General features: G+C 33.5%; 1 protein-coding gene across 5 annotated transcripts in view; it reads right to left on the bottom strand.

Moving 5' to 3' along the window:
* LOC149779434 (dnaJ homolog subfamily B member 6-like) overlaps nt 1-19,947 on the bottom strand; it is a 76,484-nt gene extending 56,537 nt beyond the window's left edge. For 4 of the 5 annotated variants that reach the window (XM_089940094.1, XM_089940098.1, XM_089940096.1 and 1 more), the window contains exon 1: nt 19,775-19,947. The gene's annotated coding sequence lies outside the window, so the exon portion shown is untranslated. Of the gene's footprint in view, nt 1-4,113; nt 4,306-19,774 lie in introns of those variants that run through there. The other variant, XM_089940095.1, reaches the window with a different exon arrangement.
* Between the last annotated feature and the right edge of the window lie 632 nt (nt 19,948-20,579).

Below are 20,579 nucleotides of genomic sequence, written 5' to 3'. Positions count from 1 at the left end.
AGCAGGAGATAAGAATAAACGATAACCGTTGCGGTCCTGCCTCAGACAATTCTTTGATCTCAACTAAAAATGGTAATGAAGCCTTGTTTACATCCGACGGGTGATGAAACATTGGACAAATTTTCATTTATGATAAAGGAAAGGAAAGGAAACCACTGGAGATAAATTGCTCAGTGTGGCAGATGGCTAGGCCGCGTGCGTCTTATATTTGTGGGCGTCTTATGTAAAATATTTTTTACACAAATCGTCAAAACCTGCGTCTTATATATGGGTGCGTCTTATAATTAGGTGCGTCTTAAATGCGCGAAAATACGGTACTTTTTCTATGATGATAAGAATAGTTTTTATATTTTTCCCTTACAAGAATGAACAAATAATTGAATACACGTGGAGATATCCAAGCAGAATGCCATACATTTGTTGGGAATTAAAATCTCTGCGAACGGGCATCTAAGATTGGAAAATTTTCTGCCTTATTATTAAGTTCAACAATACACTGAGGTTCGATTAATTAAGAAGAATTACCAAACTTACGACATATGATACTGTAATTGGAGCTGTTAAATACAACGCGCCGAGTGTCAGAGGGCTTCGTTTGATGGGAACACACATTTTCCAAGTTGAAACTGACATTATCTTCTGATGCTAATATTTATTACAACAGCCACTGCTTTGATCATGCAGAACATCCGATGAAGTTAAGTCTTTGTTAGGGAGAGGCCATTTAATTGTGGGAGGGGGCAAAGACACGTGTTTTGAAACGTGTTTCTTGCTCTGACTTTCTTATATAAAGGACACTGTGCCATTCCCTTTCTTGCTTTAAATAATTCGCGTCAGCTATACTATAACATCTCGTATTTCAAAACAAGGCACAATTCCCTCCTTATAAGACAGGCAAAATGTGGCATTTGATAGATGGTGTTCAGCCACCGGGAAAAAAGCAAAAGTTGAATGAGAATGATGAGGAATAACTCTTATGATAGGGAAAAGCATAATGGAAAATTTCAGAAGAAATGGACAAAAGACAGGGAATGGCTGAACGTTATGTGGTGTAACTGGTGTACGCAATTCGCAAAAACAAACACAGAAAACATTCAGTTTTGTTGCGGGTTGTTTGAACTTTAAAATTGAATTGGTAAACGTACATGAAATCTGTGTGACATTGTTTTGTGAACAGGACTAGTAAAGATTTGGCAGGACTAGTAAATTTCTCAATATACAAATCCTTCTGGCTACAAAGAAATTTGTGTTAAATTCAAGCCCTGGTCTGAATGTTCTGGGTTGGTTATAATGGATGTCTGAACATTCTGGGTTGGTTATAGTGGATGTCTGAATGTTCTGGGTTGGTTATAGTAGTCTGAAGTCTTCAGATGGTTACAGTGGTTATCTGAATTAATGTCTCAGGTTGATAGTGGTTATATGAATACACTGTATCTTGAAATGGCAGTGGTTGTCTGAATGTCTTGGGTTGGTTGTTGTTGTTGTTGTTCTAGGGTTTAACGCCATTTTTCAGCACAAGATAAGCTATACAGGGTGGCCAGTATAACTGGTGGAGGAAGAACCCTGAAAGCCCCAGGGAAGAACCACCGACCCACGAGAAGCTACTGGCAGGCTTTCCCACGTACCCACACTAGTCGAGCCTTGGAATCAAACCCACGCAGACAGAGGTGAGATGGCAGTGATCCGGAATGGTGAGCGCTTTAGACCACTCGAGGCCCCATCTTGGGTTGGTAATGGTCATCTGACTGTCTTGGGTTAATAGTGGTTGTCTGCATGTTTTGGGTTTCTTATGTCAGTTGTCTAGGCTCAAATAAACAGTAACACAAGAAAGAGTGAAAACAACAAGCTTTTAAAAATACAATAATGTATTTCCCTGGAAACATTCTGTAGAAATGAAAAAAATACAAAATTACGGTAGTTTATATTATCAAATCCAAAAGTTATCCAAAATTAATCAGAGAATAAAATTTTAGTAGTCCTAATAACAAAGTGTTCTACTGATTTCATGTTCGAATCTTGACGAAGAATCCAAGATGGAAGACGATGACGTATGCTACAATCTGTAGTGTTGAAGTCTACAGTTCCTTGTAGAAACAAGAATTATCTCTCCGGTTTCTGATAGCGGAATAAATTTTTATAAAAAACTGTTCTTGTTCCACAATATTAAATGAGCACACGTATTTTCCGGAAAAATACCAGAACTAATCCTTCTAATTTGAAATAACTCCAAACCAAGTAGTTTGAAATAACTCCAAACAGCACAACATACAACAGTTTAACAGCCCAACTTCTACTGTGATTAATTCTCCAAAACATGGGTTATATGGGCTTTCCAAAAAGTAAACAAGGGTCAAGTGATCATCTTTTGGAAGTTTATAGAAGCAAATACTTCTTACAGATCACGTTTACCCAGTGTGACCCTGACAAAAACCAATCATTTTTACTCTAAGAAATAAAAAATAATAAAAAATGTTTATAACTTAAAGCCAAGGTCCCATCATGACCTTGGAAACAACCAATCATTTTAAAATAAAATAGAACTTGTTTATGAAGGTTGCTACAAATTCGGAAACAAGGTCAGGATTTAGATCAACATCGGTGTTTATAAACTAACAGTCAAGGTCAAACTATTTTCTACAGTATCATGTAATGAAAACAATAAAAAAAATTAAAACTGACAATTGAAATAAATATATATTAAATCAGATGTAATTAAATCAAATATACATAACAGGTTGGTAGTGGTTATCTGAATGTCATGGGTTGGTAGTTGTTATCTGAATGTCTATGGTTGGTAGTTGTTATCTGAATGTCTTGGGTTGGATGTAATTGCGCTTATATTCAAAATTACAGTACAATTTCAAAATGTGTAATCAAGATTGAGAACCTATGACATGGCTCATGTAATTCGTATTTGCAGAACCAAGAAAGTAGATTTTGAGGAAATTCAGGATGTAAAACTAAGTATATTTTTTGGCCAGTCTAATTACCTGCTAAAGAAGACAGTTTATGCCTTGTCACTTGCATGCTATTTGAAAGGACCCTTTCTGGAGTCTACTGTATATCTAGCCTAAATCCAAAACATTGTATCAAAAAAGTTAACGCGGAATGTGCCAAAGCAGCTGGTATGTGGCAGTCCATGAAACATCTGCTTTACTTTATTCAGAAACAAATTTAATAAACCAAACTGTAAAGTGCCTACTACGCGAGTGTACATAATTTGTTGACAATCAAAAGTGCTAGCATATGTGTCCATTGTTTTGTTGCAAAAAAAAGTAGTTCCTTTATGAGTGCAATATGAAGTTGCACGTGAGTTCAGTATCGTAAAATATTGAACAATTCTGACAATGCAAAGTTAACGGAGAAAAAATGAGCATATAATAAAACATAAAATGTATTTACCATTTGTAGCATCATTGGGAAAGGCTCTTAGCCCCCATTCCCTCAGTATGATATACCAGTAGCATAAATTGTGATAAAAAGTGTTTTTATAATGAACCAATCAATAAACAGTGTATCAACCTTAGCAAAAACACTGCATGAAATTGCTAACAAATATTTTCCAACACCTATAAAGTCCATTAAAATCATTATACCAGCAAATCTGTACATAAGCAACGGTATTGTGATTTTATTTTCATCTGTCAATAATAATATTAAACTTGAAACCTTAATCAACTTGCATGATACATGTACATGTAAATGTATACGTACTAGCTCAATGTTACAAAGCTTTAGAAGTATTATATCAGTAATATTACCGGCTCTTCCAAATATTGGCATGTACATTAAATCACTACTGTGGGGTCTGTATCAAGTTTCAAAATTCATAAGGAGTGAAAGAATATAAAGACTAAATGTATTCTCCTTTAAATGAACTGCACGATCCAGTCCACTTCAGCTACTATGAACAAAGTACAAGAATGCTACATATACAATACCCTTACACCTTATTTTCATGTCAAAGAGTGACATATCTAGATAATGGTGTCCATTTAAGCAGTGGAATTTTCCTCATCTAATGTGCATATTACAGATATATACCAAGATAAAAACCACCTAAATACACCACATTATCCAAAGTACAGTATCTACAACAAACATGTATATTACCTGAAAAGCAAGCTGAGCTCCCTAATTTGTCTCCTTAATCCATTTTTGGCCCTTATCTCCCTAACTGATGGTGAATGACTGGGATAGATCAAAGTGGCAACATTCTTGGGCTCCTATAAAATAAGGATGGATTGAGCCCAGAGTTGCAGGGCAGCTGCCAAATTTAGCTGCTAAGACTGACTCACCCAGTCTGTATGCAGCATGTTAGATTAGACTGGAGTATACCTGTTGTGTATGTTCACCCATGCCACTGTACCCAGAGGGATCTTTACAGCTGTTTATATATGGCTACAGGACAAAGCATTAAATATAAAAACCTTTCACTGTTCATTCTTTACATTTTAAAACCAAAGAACTAGATAAGTGTGTAACAGATATCATTATGTATTACAGGACTTGATTATGGCATGTACCTGGAGCACAAACACAGTGTGCCACTTTAACTGCAACTTGCCAAATTATCAATGGGAAAACTTTCACAAACAGAACTTACATCAGGTCAATGACATGCCACTACATAACCCTGTGTTTCCGAATAAAGATGAAGCATATTCAGTAAAGGGTCTTCTTTTATAAAAGTTAATTCAGCCATATTTGGAATACTGTAATGTAATTTTGAATTAAAAAACATTTGGCAACATAATTTTTTCTTCCTCAAACATAACCAAACTTTTAAGATTCCAAAACAGAACATGATTTTCAGGATGCAATGAATTATATACAAATTTTACCAATATATGAAAGAATATTCTTAATGAAGGCCAAATTCATGTATAAAGTGTCCAGAAAAGTCATTCCTGTCCACCTAACATATCTCACCAAAAAGAGGCTGAAGGTACTCCAAATTTACCCTCAACCCACTCCAAGGTGTTAATGCCTTGGACCTGGGAAAAAGAATGGTTGAGATAAAGTGAGGCTATATACATGTATAAGCATTTATGTGTGGACACTGACATGGACACAGTTCCTTTCTTCTTCGTAGTGGCAAGCTAAAAATTACAACTGGTTATTTTGTATATAATTTGCAGTCTAATTATTTGTGGCAGGTTGGCAATACAAAGGGTCTTTGTAAACAGGCACATTTTTATAGTTGTCTGAAACAAAAATACTTGAAACTTTCCTAAAAGTTTTCAAATATTTAGACTTAAAATCTTTAAATAATTATAATATTTACATAAAATACTTACATAATGACTCACTTTTCTCAACAGTAAGTATCACTCCCCATTGGTGTGTGATTAAAATTAAGGAAGTAAATTAAAGGAGGTCAGATAACAGTTCCCAGAATAAGGAACATATTTAAATTAACTGATCAGAGACATTAACTTACATGTCAAGTATATTTTCACAATACTATCATCTCATACAATCTGCACTGTTTTCTACTTCAAGTCTATTTAGAGTCTTTATAACTGTTACGATCAAAAAGACCTCCGCTCACTCCAGGAAGCAGAAACAGTGACTGTTGGTGAAATAATAAAATAAAGAAACAAACAGAATGTACTCAATTGTTGCACATAAAGTCTCTACATGCAAATTATTAGTAGTCTACATATATATTTTTTGTAGTCTCTACATGCATATTTTAGTAGTCTATGTAGACTACTATGCATGTAGAGACTACAAAAAATATGTATGTACATATTTTTGTCGTCTCTACATGCATATTTTAAGTAGTCTACATACATATTTTTAGTAGTCAACACATGCATATTTTTGTAGTCTCTACATGCATATTTTAGTAGTCTACATGCATATTTTCTGTAGTCTATACATCCATATTTTTTGTAGTCTCCATCCATATTTTCTGTAGTCTCTACATCCATCTTTTTAGTAGTCTACATGCATATTTTTAGTAGTCTACATGCATCTTTTTAGTAGTCTACATGCATATTTTCTGTAGTCTCTACATCCATCTTTTTAGTAGTCTACACACATATTTTTAGTAGTCTACATGCATATTTTCTGTAGTCTCTACATCCATCTTTTTAGTAGTCTACATGCATATTTTCTGTAGTCTCTACATCCATATTTTTAGTAGTCTACATGCATATTTTCTGTAGTCTCTACATCCATATTTTTAGTAGTCTACATGCATATTTTCTGTAGTCTCTACATCCATATTTTTAGTAGTCTACATGCATATTTTCTGTACATGTAGTCTCTACATCCATATTTTTAGTAGTCTACATGCATATTTTCTGTAGTCTCTACATCCATATTTTTAGTAGTCTACATACATATTTTTAGTAGTCTACATATTTTCTGTAGTCTCTACATCCATATTTTTAGTAGTCTACATGCGTATTTTCTGTAGTCTCTACAGCCATATTTTTAGTAGTCTACAACAGCCACTGTCAGCATTAAGTATCATGCTGAAAATAAACTCATACTAATGTTATCTTGAAAACAAAATGTTGGACAGCTGAGGGTTGACAAAATACTGTACATCTCATCAACATATTTCTGTCTTAAATTGACACAAGATGCATGTTAACAAAAAATGGTACTCATCTTTTACACACTGATAAATTTATGACACAGTTTGCAAACTTTTGATCTCTTTCAATTTTAGTCCGTCTTCCTTGTTCAATCATTAATCATGTTTAGAACATTGAAAAGATGCAAATGTTTTTAACGAAAATAAAGACTAATTTCTTTTTTATCATTTATATTAACAGAATGGGTCCCATAAATAGCTCTAATGCATAATAATTCTACATTTCCAATAATGACTTGTGCTATATATAATAAGCATATTTTGTTGACCCACCTATTGGCCAGATCTGTGAAAAGTAATCAAACAGATGTTTGAACATAGCTAAAAAGAAAGTTTCTGTCACCCATTTCTGTGCTAGCACGGCATAACCAAAACATGAGAGCAAAAACATGTATAACTTCACTGGCCCTTGTGCTTTTGCCAACATATTCAGTTTCTTTAAAATAATAAAACACTGGAAACGATATCTCCTGGTCATCATATGTGTAATTTTAGCCTGACCATGTACCAGTAAGATGAACTCAAAGGGTATCATCAACATTTGCAAAGACTAACATAATTACATAATTATTCACAGGTCAATATTCATACCCCAATACTTATGAACCATCACATCGAATATTTTAAATATATCTTGCCCATATATTCTTCAAAAATATCTGCTGCTACCTAAAAATTATAGATCCTGCTTTCAACACTTGTGATGCAAACACATTTTAAACCTTATACCAGTTCAACCTCTACGTGAAAGGCAATCCCATATAATTATAAAATGACATAGTTTCAATAGGTTTGCACTAGTAAAACCAACCTTGACGTGAAAGGCAACCCCATATATTTTTAAAATGACATAGTTTCAATAGGTTTGCACTAGTAAAACCAATGCTCATAATTTCTCAGACACCAATTCTACAAACAATTATTTTTTTTGGTGCTAGACTGAAGAAAATACCACTATCACCTTTAGTTTGTAACATTTGAACAAAATCATCAATAAAAGATAAAAAAAGAACTGGGCTTAAAACACATATCTTTGTATTGTTACTGTACTGCATTTAAACAAGAATATTTATTTTTTTAAACTTTTAAAATCTTTCCATCAATACCTTTCTGTACAAGAGAAAACCATAGATTATTGTGTTGTACATGCACAATCAATGACTTTTGAAAAATCAATAAATAAGCAAGAAAACCTACCACCAGATTTACTAATATACTTCTGAACAAATCAATGCAAAACAATATATTATCACATGTACTGTAGTATTTTCTGAATCCAGCTTCCTCAATTAGATTATTGCCATCTGCCCATCTATACAACTGTATGTTCAAAACAGAAGTGAACAATTTACCAAGTACATTAATTTGAAAAAATTTTCTGTAACAGATCTGGTCATTCATTGATTCTAAAATATCGGACATATACTTTTTGACCATTCCATTCTTTTGTAAATTTCCCTGTTCCAAAGATCATATTAAAGATCACATTAAGAAATAAAACAATACAAGGTAAAGTCAACTTGAAACAAGTGACAAGAATCTTGTCGGGACCTGGCATTTTATTTTTTGCAGAGTGAACACTACATTGTCATCCAGATTTTATCTCTGTCAGACATTAATAAGGAAAAGAAAATTATCAAAACAGTCATTCTGTTATTTTACTTTGAATTCACTTACATTTACCCTTTAGAGTATTTTCCCTTTAACACTTGCCAGAATTTTTGGGGCCATTTATTGCCTTTATCCTTCACCGACTTTTCATATAATGAACTTTTCAACCGACAAAATCTTTAAAATGAGATTCTACTGTGAAGATGTGTCTAGATGAATAATTTGGTTTGTAAATCTCTATTTTCTTACAAGACGAATTTTCTCCTGTTTAGCATTATTGCAGTCTTAATCAAACCATGGGGGTTGTAAACTCTGCAGTGAAATTGTGAACTTCAGTGGCTACATTTCAACACAAATATCCATGTATATATAGCCTCCAATTTTTTCACAATGGTTGATATTTAAATGCAGAAAATCAGTCATGTCTTCACTGACATATTTATTAAATAATCTTTTGTAATTTGATCTAGTTTACTACAATTTTCAATCTGCCATAGATTGCAAAATGGGAGGATTCATCTATCATAAATACCAAAGTTTGATATAAAGGGAAGAAAATATAGTGTGTGTGTGTGTGTGTGTGATTTGGATTTTTAACATAGCTTTAACAATTTTTCAGTCATATCACTATGATGTCTGCAGTGTGGCAGTTTATGGTGATGTCTAGCACTCAGGGGGTATCATGCCACACACATGTATCATGACATCAGACCCAGTCACATTATCCTGACACCAGGCCGACCAGTCCTAATACTAACGGTTACCTATTAATGCTGAGCAACTAGCGCGGCAACTGTCAGTACCATTTTTATAAGTCTTCGGTATGACTCGGCCGGGGTTTGAACCTGCAACCTCCCATATCCAAGGAGGAATCTCTAACTACATGGCCACCAGTGCAGTCCAGCTTTGTAGAGACTACAGAATAATCCACTATGCTGAAGTCATTATTTGCAATGCATGTAATATTCCCATTCTTAGTGTTGAAAAGCCTTTTGTATTACATGTCACAGAGAAATTATTGCCATCATTCAGTACATGTCATCTACATTTAAAATATTTTCCAAAGTATTATCAGGTATAAAGTGAAGAAAATCTTTTATACAAGCATTAAAATCTACAGAAACGACCAAATATTTTCCAAAGTACCATCAGGTATAAAGTGAAGAAAATCTTTTATACAAGCATTAAAATCTACAGAAACGACCAAAACAGCTTCTTGATATTCAGGTTTTATTCTTTCTAATTTCTCAATAAATAAATAAATAAACCAGTTCCATTTTCTTTAAGACTGTCATAAATCGATGTGAAATATATACAAATATAAGATCTATTCGATATTATTTGGTAAATTAGAAGAAATATGCAACAAAACAATCTTGCCTATCATTCTTTACACAACACCTTCTTCTACTAGAGGTGTCCCAGTGTCCCAAAAAATATGGTTACCCCACCCCGTTCCGACTATGACAGTTCTTTAAGTTAAAAGCTTTATATCCCAAAAAGATTAAACTCTTCATCTAACTTACTCCATGTTTCGCAAAAACCTACTATGCCAAACACATACAATAAGAGGCGAATTAAAGGCTATATTTATATTTTTAAGTCTTTTTATATTCCAGAACGGGAATAAAATTCATATACTACAAAAAACAGTATCATTATTTACATTATATTTATAGTGGCCTTGACCTGCTCCATAATCCTCTTCTTCACTGGTTACATTAGTTCCAGCCATATATCATATGGCATGTTGATTCACCATAAACACATATTAGTGTTCCATGGCAAGTTTCTCTGATATGATGCTTGTGCTGTGCCAAGAGTACAAATCTCTTTCTCCCAGTCACACATGCAAACTTGCCCAACAAGAATCAGTTTATTATATCTAATTGTCAAAAATTCAACCTTCTACTTTTATGTCATCATACTCAGAGAAATTTCTTGTCATCTCTTATACATCGACAGTAATCTTCGGACACATGCTATCTGCACTGTTGATTGAAACAGTCTCTGTCCTTGTAAGGTTGTTGTTGTTGTGGGGTTTAACGCCATTTTTCAGCACACGATAGGCTATGCATGGCAGTCAGTTTTAATGGTGGAGGAAGAACCCGGGAAAACCCAGAGAAGAACTACCAACCCACGAGAAGCTACTGGCAAGCTTTCTCACATACCCACATTGGCCGAATCCTGGACTCGAACCCATGCAGACAGAGGTGAGATGACAGTGATCCGTAATGGAGAGCACTTTAGACCACTTGGCCACTCGGGCCCCCCCTTGTACAAGGTAAATTGGGCTATGATCGGTGGACAGCCCATGCTCTGCATGCTTTGGTATCTGTGTCAGCCTATGTGCCCTCTCCATTGGGATAGTTGCATGTTGTCTATATGAAGGGTGTACTGCAGGAAAGTTTTGATTTTCTCTCACATACATACCAACATTCATTTGTGGTGCCAGAAAGACCATGAAAAATAAGATTATTTCTTTTAGATGTGCCTCGGCTTTGTCCATCTGTTTTTCCATTTGGTTTACCTATTTCTCAACGTTAAAAATTTCCTCCAAGTTACTTATTCTCCTGCATTAGATCATAGAAAGAAATATCAATATCGATTGACAAATCTGACTGATGTGCAGTTGTAGGGTTCTTGACCCAGGCTGTTTCAAAACCGTGTTTGTCTTTTCATTATCCATCTACTGCACTCCGGGCTAGGAGTTTGTTCAACGAAACTGCTCACCACTAACAACAAAACCCATTGCTTGCAAAGCTTTAAAGTAACACAAATACCTGATATTCCTATCCTTAACACATGAATCTATGTTTTTACCTTTCTTGGATGCACAATCATCACTTTTACCCATCTTGGATGTACATGCATATCCTAGCCTTGCTCAGATCAATATTTACATCTATTTTTCTATCTTTTTTGAGAAGTCTCTATCGAGTCTCAATCTCAACAAGATGGTGCCACCCAGTCATACTATAATGAGGCAATAAAACCATGAGATTAATTTTGCATTTGATATTATGTTAAACAAATCTTTGATTCAGAAGCTATTACCTTTGCCTGCAGTAGTAGCCAGATTTTACTGGCTTTGAGTAACCTTACTTCCAGTATGACTAATATCCATCATGACCACTATCTGGTTCATGTATCACTCTTTGTTTAGTCATTAGAGATGAAGCCTCACATGAAGTATATGCTGTCTAGTTTCTATTACTCATTCACATACATCAATACACAGTTGTCTTCAACAGGTTAATTTAATGAACTGAATATGCAGACCAGTATAGGAATTAGATGGATAACATATTACAATATGCATTACAGGTCATTAACATGGAAAGTTTCCTATTAAACATATTTATTCTACTGGTCAAGAGATGACCTTTTGTGTTAATAAGATGCTTGAAAAGATCCATGTGGTAATAAGCTAAATACAAATACTTGACCTGTGCTATAAAAGCATAAGATACAAGTCAGTTATTGTAGCATGAACGGTTCCAACACACAATTTAAATGAGGTCAGTGAAGCACAAGATACAGAGCACAGTAACCCACTTTTGCAATGAGGGAGAAGTACATCAGGATGTGCACATTCATGATGTTTCATTATCCCAGGTGTAACAGTATGTTGTTATGTATATTTAATTTGTATTATTTGTTGGCCTTTCCTAATGAATATATACACTGTACATTGTTTATCTGTATTTTGTATTTGACCATGTCCAAAATCAAGTTAATGGTGAACCCAACCAGTGACAATTTATTATTTTGTGACAACACAATACATAGCTAATATTTCTCTATCATTCTGGATTCAATATTCAGATCATTATTAATAGTAAACATATTTACTTCAATTTGAATTAAAGATATATTCTTGTTCATGACCCCTTCTAGAATGGAAATTTCCATTGTTGACAAAGTATTTTCAGAAAATGGCAATTAGAGGAGTTAGTATATAATCTTGTTTACCTTAGAATTATTCATTCTTGCCTTAACATCTGAAGCAGAATCAGACTTAGTGTCGAGTTTTTTTAATTTAGGTGCATTAATTTATTCAAATTATTATTCACTGGAATTACAAAGTGCCGAATAATATTCTTTGATTAAAACTTTAATTTGGAATTAAAGTGAATTCTGACAAGGACATTTTGGATTATATTATTGTGATACATCAAAAGACTGTTAGCATATCACCACACTCCATGCCATTGGCAAATTAACACATTCAAATATTAAAATTTATTTGGAATACTTCTGGAATTCAACCGGGACTTACTACATTTGGACTGTGACACAACTTTTAAGACTATATAGGATGAAATTCACAATAGTGTAAGTGCTTTTTAAAATTTTCACTTTGAATTCTAGTGAAATAAATTATGTTAAATTTTACAAAACTTGATCATTTTTGCTCTTTTCTGTTACTTGATTCAAGACTGACCATAGAGTCCTAACAATGTACACAGTGTGCAAAAACCCAATAAAGTCATGAACTAAATGCAAAAACAATAGAAGCCAGTCAAATATGAAATATAGTTCATAGTACAACTGGGTACCACAAAAATACTGTACCACAGTATTTCTAAACATATCACAAATATGTACCATGGAATACTGCAATTATCTTGGGGACTAACAATTTGATGTTCTAGGCCAAGGGCTTGACATGTTTTTTTTAAAAAAATAAAATGTCCATCTGTCACTATCTTAACTATTTAGCTCTAATTTATAGCAAATAACACCATATTCTATACATTATATTATTTGAAGAAAAACTAATTCAATTACCTTAACGTAAAACAAAATTAAATATCTCAAATAGTTTAAAAGAAAACTGCATCCCCCACCCATGAAAATTAAATAGTATCTTATAGTAGATGAATATGTAATGTTAATTTTATATTTTGTGTAGGTTGCAATCTACAACTAAATAAAGTGGGATGATTAAGGATTAAGGTTACACTATAGTCCATTTCACGGTTATTATATCCCCTTGAAAACACCAGACAGCATCTCGGTGTAACTCACTTCTGGACAGTTCAATCAATTAAGATGAGAGACCGCCCACATTTCGCAAGCAAGATCGATATCTCACTATCTTCAAAAGAAATTCAATCAACATTTGATCAATTGTTTTTACATCTTTTTTTCTAACTTGCACTGCTCCCAGCTTTCAAATAAATGTTCTATGTCTATTTCAGAACCTCATTATCTTTCCATTACTACCTCATGCACTAGTTAAGTTTGTATTATTTAATTATGCAAAAGTATATCACTGCATAAAAAGATTGTTATTACAATTTATCTCGCCTGAAGAATAATGAAAATATGTTTATTTTTTTACAGCTTTAATCATTGCAGTTAATGAAGGTTGAACGACAATGAGAAAAAAATTCTAACTTCTTAAGGTTCTTTTATAATTGATTTAGACTGTTGCATTTCTATTAATGTTTATTATAAATTTTCATGAAATAACTAGAGTTATATCTATGAAGGATATATTTTGTTCAAAATGCATAAATGTCATCCATACTTGAACAGACAGGCACACGTCTTCTTGATCATTATTTTAATTTTATTTCCTTGAATAGTTGGAATTTTTAGAGTATACAATTTGGAGTTATATCGATGTTAGACACACTATGAATGTATAGGACATTTCTGGCTCTCACCTATCTGTCTGTCTTATTTCATCTGGTGCATGGATATGTATATGCTTGAATGAATGTGTGTTTGCATACGTATATTACATAAACATACTTCTGGTTAAAAACAAGTATACAATGGTGCTAAGATAGAATGAGTAATAAAGACAACAAATAATGTTTGTGAGTATCCATTTATTACTGACTTGAAGAGCATTTTCTTACAGTCTCTTTTTTAAATCATACTGTCTGCAATTTTACATCTGGTCATGTGGATTAATATTGATTTAAAAGGCGAACCAAAGTAATAGGACAGAATCTATGAAATAATTGGATCTTTTAAACTTACATATTTGATGTAAGGAAAGTTAAAGAGAATTAAACTTATTTTAAGAAGGTTTTTCCAGATGAATTTGCTGGTGGCAATCAGAAATATTGTCTAAAGACCAAAGCAAATTTGAGAGTTATTACATGTCAACATAAGGAAACAAAAATCATGCTGCATGTTACTGCATGTACCATCCTATACTTGATGTTTCAAAAGTATATAAAAAAAATGTCATTGGGCATGTTAATTAATTTGAATATTGTACGATATTTACACCCAAATATGAATAAATATTCCATCTGCATTAATTACACTCCTTTATGATAGCTAATGTAATTATTGCTTTGTTATGTTCCTCTGAATACATTAATATACTGTGTTCCCTTTAAAAAAAACTTCTGGCTTAAAATATTCAGCATTACAGATCAGCTAACGTATCAAACTCATGTTATAATTTTTTTAACTTGTGTTATAAACAAACTATTAGCCTTGAGAAAATATTTGATAAGGAAGGATATATCAACTTACGAAAAATGTAAATTGTAGATAGTTTTCATTAAAGTTATGCAGCCATAAATGTGCAATAAATGTTTAAAATCAGAGAGCAAAGTGAAATGTTCCTACAGATATATCTTAAATTATGGATAATGAATCTATATTATCTGGTATAATATAAATATGGACAGTGTATTTAATTTAATTATTTGATATCATTCAAGTATGGACAGTAAATATTATTTAATTATCCGATATAATGTAAGTATGGACACTGAATCTAATAATGTCTATTATTATTCTTCTAGTATGAACAAAAGATGTTAGACATAAAAAATGTATTCAATGGTTTAACCATAACGATCTTTAAGTACAGCTAAGATTCCTTCCTTTGCTGACTTTGTTTTGTTAACCAAGTGTAAAACAGTGCAAAATTCTGAATTATCTGGAACTGGAAATTTTTTTGTGGGCATGCGCATTGGAGCTAAGGGAGGTAATTTTAAGCACTACAATCAGTAACTCCGTTTCAACCATGAAACCCTCTATAGATGACATGCTTTGAGAAACATTGTGCTGATATCAGAGAGCTTGCTGGTATCAACTGGAGAAGTAGACACTGAAGTATACATTTCACAATTGTCACTACTTAATTGATATAATATGCAGGGAAAATTTGGCCTGAATACCAAAACCTGGGCAAGATATTTATCAGAGATGACCAGTAAACATAAAGCACACTCAATAAATGAGAACATATTTAGTGGATTACCGTAGAAACATTTTGTAATGTTCAGACTAAACACTGCTGTCCTGAAAATCATAGATGATTCTCAGTCTTACAAATATACATTAACATATGGTAGTAAATAAGTAAAAAAATTCATTTTTTTAAATCCATAATTTTTCTTAAAGTTGGATTTGGCCCATGTATCTTTCATAATGTCTCATTTGGCCACCACGCTGGCATAAAAGACACATATTAAACGTATGATTAAAGAATCATAAATATATCTGAAACATTCAAAATTAATTTGTTTTGTAAAACTAAATAATCATAAAACAAATAGATAAAACAAAAACATGCTGATAATATCATTCAATTCATAATAAGATTATGTGGGAATATCAACACATTCCATACTGATGGAACTACTGAAGTACTGGTACAGAGAAAAAGTACCATGGTAAATACACGTACCAAAGGAAATAAATACCACCATAAACCTTTATACTGATAATACTAAGAACATCTAGGTCCTCATGACCTTCTTTTGTGATATTAATTGAGATGCAGATAATCATCTACAATGGATTTTGTCCAGTTGACCCAGTTATTGTTATGACAGAGTTCTTCCCTCCTAGCAAGTCAATAGCAATCATACAGGGTGAGCCAGTAGCTAATGAAAATTTCACATAACCATTTTATAATGGCACTGTCAAATACATTAATATTGCATGATCTCCTTAACATACCCACTACATTGCCTTATTTGTTTATGCCATGAGGGTCAAGTAACTTGTTCTGTTTATGTGAGAGAGAATTATGTTTGCTATTTAGAGAAACAATGTTTTAAATATGTCCTTCATTCTCTCACATATAAACAGAATGAGGTTCTCGACTTGTATACATTAAGAAATAAAGCTAGTCATTAGGTATGATCACTACTACATCATGCACTATTAACATCCTTCACAATGATGTTATAATTAGGTCATGGAAAAATTTCTTTGGCAACTGGCACCCCTTCACCAAGATTGATGATTCCAAGTATAACAGTATGTATACTGAGTACCAAAGCAAACAAAACAAGTTAAATGCAAAAACTTAACAAAGAATGTACAAATAATATATTATATACAAAGTTAGCCCCCTTCACATCCTTCCTTACTTTCTTATCAGCAAATAACATGGGGGGAGGGGTAAAATGTATTTTTCACATAGGGATGCAATTATTACCTAGCACCAAATCTAACAGGAGCTATAAAGAAAAAACGGTTGAGATGCACTGTGGTTATTCACATGTATATGCTTATATACATGTGGATACTGAGATGAGACCTCTGTCTTCATGTTTGTACCAGGTTTCTACATGATATAACGGTCTACCAAACTAGAAAAACAAGTATGCCCAAACGCAATAAATTTAAAAGCTGACAGAAGCTCTTCTATCTGAAGCATCACACACACACACACATAAAGCACCATAATCAAGCAGTTCTTCTTTTCCAAGCAACAAACTGGCAAATTGTCTTTAATCACTGGAGCTACATGTGCCATGCAATCACGATGCTAACATTTCTTGTGATCCTTTCATGGGTCAGCTTCGATATGCAGGATGATTCAGTCTGATTGCTGTTTCTCTTCAAGAACATTCATACAACTAAGCATAAGGAGTGCTTATATCTGAGCTAACATTAATTCTGACCTAGTCCATGTAAGACTCTCTACAAGAACCTGTGAAAACAGCCACAGAAAATCCGAGAGCTACCAAAATCCATGCCATATGGATGCAATGACCGAAGGCAAAGATGAAACATTCACTGTCAACTGAGTTAGCAGTCTTCAGGCAACTCTTGTATTTTGCGCTAAACACACCTAGCCTATTTTCTAAGTTTCTTCCTCTACTGCCAATACTAGAATAAAAACATCAACCAAATCACCATCTTGTATACCCAGCTGCTCATAGTCTAATGACTGAATAATCTACATTTCTGATTGGGTGATGCAGGAACACAGGTTTAAAATGACTGAAGAATCTCTGTATTTTAAGTGGCTATAAAAAAGTTTCAATCCTTTTCAGATAATTAGTTAAAAATGGACAAGACAGGTTGTAAAACTTGAACTAAAATGATATTTATATGACCAAATATCATTACAGTACAAAAGGTCTTCTCAACTTCACATTGGTGACCTACAAGTGTTTTGTGGAACTGGTGTTACACCTGCATCTGGTCACTGAAATACCCCCATCCTACAATCAGACTCGACACTAAACCTACAGGCTGTTGAAGTGCCATCATCAAAATGTTTTGTCTGTGTCTCACCATTATATTAACCAAATAAAATACATTTTCCTGTGATAACAATAAAATATCCTGGCTTATGAAACTATGAAACACTGTATGTAAATAAAATATATGCTGGACATATCCAAAACAAATTTTTGACCAATAATGAAATGCATAAATGCAAGTCTCATATATACATATTTGTATTTAGAATACTTTAAATGAAATACAAGAGGTCTCTTCAAATAAACAATTTAACAGGTGTCATCATCCAAGTTTGGGAGTTAAGTATTTCAATTCCATGGGTAAAGAGTAATCTCCAAAACAACAGCTGAGCCAGTCTCTTAAACATGGAGGAAAAAATAAATAAAATAAGCCATATATTCATTGAAAGTTATGCTTAAAACTATGATTTTGCACTAATGCAGAGTGAAATATGTGACACCATGTTCGATTATAACAGCATATCTTTCCAACCCTAAAACATAAAAGGATCTAAGTTTTAGATTACAATGGCAAGTGTATATTGGAGTCATCTGAAGCCGATGTCACTACAAAATAAAAAGGATTCAATCTGATTTAAATACATCATGGTATAGCCACACGATGACTTCAAAACTATCAAGATCAACACAATGTGAGGTTATATTTATATTTATAAAGTTAGCTGAGGCAAGAAAATGCATGTACAAGGCAATAACCAAAACAACTACTAACAATTTCAACAATCGATAGGAGTAGGAGTCAGGTGTGGACCCTTCCCGGTGCAAATGATGATGAATGTCTGCTCCAAGACAGGATAGAGAATCTCTGTGTTTTCCACCTTGCAAGAAGTAGAAACTGTTGAGGGTGCATATGAAGATGTCCTAAGCAAATCAGATCCACAGCAGTGCTCAAGATTTGGAAAAAGGAGAGCTGACAACAATGTTTTCACTTGTGTGTCTCTAGAACCTCCAGAACTGGACTTGTGTGATCCAGTGGAACCAAGAATATGTTGTCATACGTTTTTATATGTTATTTAATACTGTAAAGCACTTAGAGCTTCTACAGATTAGGTGCTGTACCGAGTCCATATTATTATTATTATCTTAGGGGCAATAACAAGATTTTCAAGATGGCTGCCATCAGATCACTGCCAATTTCAGTCCAATTAGACAATATAAAATGTGTGTGACTTGGATTTCTAATGTAAATGTTTTTTTAAATTCAGTCATATTGCTACAATGCAGTGTGGCAGTTTATAGCACTGGGGCATTGTGCCAGGGAAATGTCACATCCTTTCCCACCCAGGCACAATATCCTGACACCAGACTGACCAGCCCTAGCACTAACCTGTCAATGCTAAGCGCCAAGTGAGACAGCTGCTTGTACCATTTTTATAAGTTGTTGGTATGAATCGGTACCAATTTCGGGCAGAATCCATGTAATGACATCACTAGCTCATTTTATTTAGTTTATTTGACTGGACAGGTATGATAAATCACAAATTGGTAGGAACTTGAATTATAAGAGTGAGATTATGACTGAGAATTCAGAATGCCTTTCGGTAGAAATATCATATACTTATACAAAAGCTGTCCAGTCAAACTGTGTGACTTCATTACACAAACGGAGCTATAAACTGAAAAATGTAAATATGTCCTGTAAAAATCGATAAAATCAATTATTATTTTGCTTTTTTATCATTATTCAAACACATAAAAATCATAATACATTTATCTTCATGAGTATTTTGGTACAAAATATGTGTATTTCGGTTTTTGTGTATTTCTAGTAACCTCTCGGCACTAGATAACCATCTTGTGTTGCTATGTCGTAAAACAACAAAACCAAAACGTCAAGGATATAAATGAATTTATTCTCAGGCTTTGCTTGTTTCAAAACATAACCTATTAAGCCTATGTCATTGCACGTATCAGTTCCGTTATCTAGTACTTAGATGCTAATTTAAAAATTTGTGTTAACTTACATAATTCTAAATATGAACTGCGTAAGCCAAAATTCCGGATTGAACTGAAAGTGGATATAGATTCCAGAAATTTCGTCACAAAAAATATTTTCACCTACCTGCTCAACACTTTCAATGAAACGGTGATTTAGTAGTTCCTACTACCACAAAGACAGAGTTAAGTCCTTGATAAATCGATGGTTATCCTAAACTTTGCTTTCGCTCACGAGCAAATTTTCTCTACATCTGGTAAATCACAATGGAGTCATCTTGCGGAAGAAATTGGAAGTATTTCAAATTACTAAAAGTCCTAGAAACGCTTGATAAGCAGCGGATACTCCACGAACAAGCTCTTCAATAACTGATGACTGGAATACGAATCTCTTTTGCAATCCGACATATTAATAAAGGGTTCTAGAAACATCGAAATACGCATAAAACTCAAAATAGAAACATATTTACGTTTTTGATCTATTTATCGTATATTATCATTTCTGATTGATAAGCGATTTTGATACGGATTATTTAATTTACCAATTTCAAGCGAAATTCATGTCATGACGTCACTCGGTAGTACTTGTATATGTGTTTTAAAGCAAATAAAGATGTAACTGACACATGAAACGAGGTAAAAGACGGCAAATAAGATAGTTTTCTTCACACGGGAAACGTTGAATAGGCCTAACTGTTGTTAAAATAAGAGTCGAAGCTAACATTAATATAGGTCATGTTTGCTCATTTACTCATCTTAAAATTAAATTGTTGTTTTAATATTTAATATAATTTTGTGTATGGGAACTCGGTCCTGTGGAAATATTACTTAGCAGAAATAATTAGCCAGTTACTAGAAGCAAACGTCACGGAGTAATGTGTTAGTGAGTTTACTTTTGGTGGATTCAGCTCAGAGCCACATGAGTGTCACTG

This window comes from Sinohyriopsis cumingii, chromosome 17, assembly GCF_028554795.1.
Source record: "Sinohyriopsis cumingii isolate HCF-2022 chromosome 17, ASM2855479v2, whole genome shotgun sequence".
Taxonomy (NCBI): domain Eukaryota; kingdom Metazoa; phylum Mollusca; class Bivalvia; order Unionida; family Unionidae; genus Sinohyriopsis; species Sinohyriopsis cumingii.
Note: the sequence above shows the minus strand (reverse complement) of the source record. Positions and strands in the feature narration are given on the sequence as shown.